The following is a 6,000-nucleotide window of genomic DNA, read 5'->3' as shown; positions in this document are numbered from 1 at the left end:
CTTATTTCTCCAACCTTTCCTTATTACCTACTGCATCCTTGATTGATTGACTTTTGAAACGACCCCATACAAAGAAATCATTTGTTGCAGAGGCGCTAGTAGAAAGTTCATAAGATCTCCTGTTGCGTTTGTTTGTACGAAGTTTAAACATCTCTCAAAATTTAAGTTATCGTCGAAAAAATATAGTCCAATTTTGTGGGTACCCAAAATACCACACTAAACGTTCCATTCCCCCTTTAAATGAGGCCTAACTTCACGAGCTAGCCGTGGATTTACATCTGCCCAAGGTTCTTACTGTTAAAAAGTCCACAATGAGTAGGTAAATCGTCACTCATGTGACCAAAGAAAAAATTTGGTACATCGTCCCTGGCAAGGCCGTTCAAGATAAGGATGATATTTATACTACTACTAACTAACTAACATATTATACTAACCACGCTGTGCAATACCAAATTTTCTTTATTTTCATTAGGAGGTTTATTTCTATTTACGTTAGCAAAAGTTCCGTAGGTGACAAGGTTGTCTTTCCGGCTTTTGGATTTGGCTAGGATACCCTGGCATATCCAACTTGATGGAAAATAAACACAGCGAGATCAAAGCCTACAATCCTAAACTCTTATTTTTTGCACTTTTCAAAGAGGATTTTGAAAATGTAGAAATTCAATATGGCGCCCATAAGAAAAACAAAAGTTGACTTTGGCGGAATGTAACCTAAATTTTTTTGACGCCATTTTTAGCATCGCCGTATCCTGTTACCCATATACTGAGGATTTGAACATTTCAGCTACTATAAAAAGAAAAATATTGTGGTTTCCCAAAAATTTACATTTTCAATTTTTCACCCTGCATCTACGTAAGGTTGAATTTAAAATTAAACAAAACTTTATTTTTCTTTATTCTTCTTACAGTGTCGAATATCTCCATGTACATCATCATCATTATACTGGACCCCAGTACTCTTTTATTTATTGCAATTTTGTTATTAGGTTATTTTTTTATTTCTAGCGGCAATGACATATTGGAAATTTTACTTCCATTTGGTTTTGCCCTGATTATACTCCTCTAAGATATTGAATATACATACTATACATAAGATTATGTAAATTTGATAAAATTTCTGACTGAATACACATTTAATTATATTTTAGTTTAGTTTTATAGAACGACATTCGATATTTACAAATTCATAAAATAAAATTAATTAAAACAATCAATTTTGAAGTAAAATATTATATTTTTTATTTTACAGTTGTGACATGTTGTAGACTATAAAAATCATTCGCTATTTTTAATTTGCACGCCTGGCGAGTAACCAGACCAGATTGCAATTAAAGTTGTTTGTGTTAATACTGGAATTATGGCGAAAATTTTTCGGTATTAGAACGACTGAAATTTTTGATATTTTTCTACATATTGTTATGTATTTTATCGGAAATTATCCTTTCTAGGTAGGATTTTTTTTGGCATAATCAAAATATATGTTATGCAAGAAATTTGATAAATGCTTTTTTAGCCACGAGTTTGATTTGGCACCAGGGAAGCGAGTGTTTTACAAATGAGTACATTTTTGCAAAATAGTAAGAATAGATCCACTGAGTGGCTTGTGACAGTCAGATTGAGCAAAGTCAAAATAATAGAATTTTGTGCTAAAATCCACCGAAAAAATCTTACCGCTCCCGATATGAAGATTAACCCATAGCCTTCTGTTATCGGATCTTCTTCTAACGACAGTACATAATGTAGCCCTGTCCACTATCTGATATTTCGTAGCCAAAACATTTTTTTTTACATTCACATTCACATTGTTTATTGACAAGTCTTAGGACCTCTTCGTTTGTTAGCTTAGCCATGTAAGGTATTTTTAGGAGACTGGGGTGGAGTCACAACTTGTAGGCCTCCAATTTATTAATTGTATCTGCTTATAGTGCCCAACCATCTAAGTCGTAAAGAAGTACTGACCAAACGAAGCATTTAATGAATCTGAGTTTTAGATTAAGGTCAAAATCGGAACTTTCGAAACTCCCAGAATACCTGTCGAGTCTGTTCAATGCCACATTTTATTTCCTTGTCTGATGTCCATTATTCGCAAGGTACTTAAACTTATCTACTATTTCCATGGGCTTTCTTCATATTTCGGTTTTTAGAGATAATCATAAACTTTGTTTTTTTTTTGTGTTCATATTCAGGCCCATTTATTTGCTCTATTCTCCTATCTTGTTCACTAGTTGTTGTAGGTCGTGTATGTTATTAGCAATTCGGACCGCATTGTCAGCATAGCGGATATTGTCGATAAGAAGTGGATGAGTCTTTTCCTTGTACTTGTTGCTGTCTGTTTTGTTCTTGTGCTTTCGACGTTCATCCATTAACAACAATATCTCATCTGTCATCCATTTTTGTTTTTTGTTCTTTGCCTTATATCATAATCTGTTTTGCATTGAATTTTTTGCAATGTCCATTATTTTTATTGAATTGTGTTGGCAGTTGGTTGCAGGCCGGTAAAGGGTATTGGAGGCGAGACGGGATGCAATAAAACTGCATGAAATACCCACTGGTTCCTCCCAACTGGAAAGGGGATCTAGGAATAGAACTCAGCTCTACCAGTAAATCCTACTATCACGTCCTCGAAGACAATGTTAGTGGCGTAACTAGTGGGTGCATGGCGTCCAATGGGTGTGCGTTATGGAGGTGAAGGAGGGTGAAAGGCGAGTCTCCGGCGCCTTAAAACTGGAACATATCGTCTAAGGGAATAAACCCCTACATAAAATTCTGGTCCTCCAGGTTGAGACGTTGGAGAGAGGAGTTAGCAATCCGTCCTCCATAAAAACCGATGCTTGCTCCAGAATCCAGAATCAAGCCTCGGAAATTGGACGGAACTAAACTAAGACGACTGTGGCTATGAAATGGGCACATAATAGGCACAAGCATCGCAAAATCATAGTATATCAGACACAAAGAAGGGCAAAAGAAGTGAAACATTAATAAAATACATCCACTTTTGGTCAGAAGTTGAAAAACAAATTTCAAAAAATTCATCATAGAGTACAGTTTCGTGTCCGAAAGAATCCTTACCATCACTCTCAACTTGTTTCGAATGATGACGCAACTCAACAACTGAACTGAACTGAACTGAATAAAACAAAAGGCCACCAAAACATAATAGTTGCAGGTGACTTCAATGATAGGGTGGGGGACAAGCTGAAGTAGTAGAAAAATACGATGAAAACACGATAAATTGATTCTGAGAACAGTGAACAGAATTTAGAACTTAGAAATATTAAACTCCCTATTGTACATAATCACATTCACAGATACACATGGGAAAGACCCATTTTACAACAAAAATCAAGAATCCTTACCATCACTCTCAACTTGTTTCGAATGATGACGCAACTCAACAACTGAACTGAACTGAACTGAATAAAACAAAAGGCCACCAAAACATAATAGTTGCAGGTGACTTCAATGATAGGGTGGGGGACAAGCTGAAGTAGTAGAAAAATACGATGAAAACACGATAAATTGATTCTGAGAACAGTGAACAGAATTTAGAACTTAGAAATATTAAACTCCCTATTGTACATAATCACATTCACAGATACACATGGGAAAGACCCATTTTACAACAAAAATCAATTATAGACTACATAATCACAAAACACTTAGTCATGGCCAATCTGGTCTATCCATTTGAAAAAACTGTTACAAAAACTGAAGACCATAATAAAACCACGGAAGAAACCGGAAGAAATGTGCGATAGAAATTATGTCTTCTACGACAAGGCAGCATCAAAGATCTATTCAAGAAAAGATTAGGACAAGAACTAAACAACATATCAGTAAAGAATAGTATCGATGAAGAATACGAGAGCCTAAAACAAGTAACAAGTGAGACGGGAGGCTTAGGAACAGAACCTGAAAGGAAAAAATCAGAAGCAACGTGGATGACTGACGAGATAAAAGAAAAATTAAAAGATAAAAATGATTCCTACAGTAGATGGCTTATCACACAGTTACCCCCTTATAGTGCACAAAAGTGCATTTGTATTGAAAATCTGATAGGAGGATCTCAGTCAACACAGGCATGGAAAACAATTACAAACTTAAAAGATAATAATACAAATAAAGAAATCAACACGCTAATTGGTATGAAAGAATGGAGCCGACATTATACACTCATCTGCTAGGCGAAAGCAGACCAGGATTCATAATGGTAGGGCGACTATTAAACAACGGGGAAATTAGTAGCAGTCTAACTATAACATTTGAGGAAGTTGGAAGGGCGCTATCCAGAATGAGGAATGACCGATCCTCTGGCCCTGAAAACATCGCCGTTGAATTGCTGAAAGCAGGAGGGCCTGGTATAAGGGATCCCAAATGCTATCGAGGACTAAGTGTAAATAGTACAATGAGCTTACTTTTTAGTAAAGACATAAATGATAAAATAAGGCAGAACATCGGTTACAGAGTCGGCGAAGATCAAAGTGGATTTACACCAAACCGATCCTGTACAGACAACCTATATATTTTACAACAGCTGGGAGAAAAGATCATAGCAGTAGATAAGGAATTGCATTTGCCATTTGTGGATATAGAAAAGGCCTGTGCTACTGTTCGGAGAACAAAGCTGGGGGAAGCTTTAAAAGACTTAAACATAGATGAGCACCTCTTACAGATATACTTTATAGAAATGTATAGCGACAACACAGTACAGATTAAAAATGGATAGACACATTCCCAACCGATAAATATCATCAAGAGCTTGAGACAGGGATGTAGTATGTCTCCCTTCCTATCTAATCTATATGTCGCAGCTTAAAAGTTGGAAAACACGATGTAGCGTAATGGGAATCCCGATGGAGGATCATGATACCTATTCGCATTATTTTTCGTTGATGATCAGGTTGTGATTGCCCAGGACGCGTATGATGTAGAATTTATGATGAAATGGCTTTACCACGAATATAAAAAGTGGGCGTTACAGATGAGTCTTGAGAAAACAATACTTGGTAGTAAACAGCTCGATTTCAAGTTCTAGTTAATGATGATGTTGGTATTAACCAAGCGGAAAAATTTAAATATCTATCCGTGATATGTAACGGTTTTCTTAATGATTGAGCTGTATCTTTGGTTGATCATAATAAAATCTATTTGGTTTCGCACTAAATTGTGTGGTCGATCTGCTGGAGACTTCCAAGTATAAAGTCAGCGAGGGTAAAGTTAAAACCACGTTAGTTTCATGTTTAGCTCCGGGTAGAATTGTAAAAGTCGATCACCCCTCTTGTTCCTTTTTCCAAGACCATATGATGGCATTGAAGGCACCCATATTTATGATGAAGTCATGTTTTTTATGCATATCTAAGGAATTCCTCGACTTCATCATAAAATTTCTCCACCTCATGATCCGACGAATACCCTGTTGGTGGGTATACCTGTATTATATTAAAATCGCTGGGCTTGGCTCTGAGTTTCAGTAAAGCAATGCGGAACAATGTCCACGACAGATTTCCGTAGTTGGTTCGCTATAGCGATTCGTACACCTTTTGTATGTTTTGGAATCTTCATTCCCAGAGTGCAAAAATTCTCCATTATCTAAATTGCACCTTCCCACACAAGGCCACCAAGTTTCAGTGACACCTAGGACATCCAGTTTGAGTCTGCTCATTTCTCGTGTGAGGTTTATTAGTTTCTCAGCTTCAAATAAGCTTCTCACATTCCATGTTCCGATGTTCAATGGTTTTTTTAGATTTGCTCATTTGTCACATTTAAAGCCTTACCTTCGGAGATCCGTTTGGGAGACAATTTGTACCTCCGAAAAATTTTGAATTCAATGTACTCATGTTATTGTCTTGGGAGAATAATAAAGATGCTCTTCCGTTGCCTTCAGACGCCGCTTGCAACCACCCATTCTGGGTACAGACGTTGCAGTGCTACTTATTGGTCCGCCCCGAGTATTTGATTTTCTCGGTACCACCCATATCTGGAAATCATTCCTATATCCGC

The sequence above is a fragment of the Cylas formicarius genome, unplaced genomic scaffold (genome assembly GCF_029955315.1).
Source record: "Cylas formicarius isolate icCylForm1 unplaced genomic scaffold, icCylForm1.1 PGA_scaffold_10__41_contigs__length_53128322, whole genome shotgun sequence".
Lineage (NCBI taxonomy): Eukaryota > Metazoa > Arthropoda > Insecta > Coleoptera > Brentidae > Cylas > Cylas formicarius.
This window is presented reverse-complemented; position numbering follows the sequence as displayed.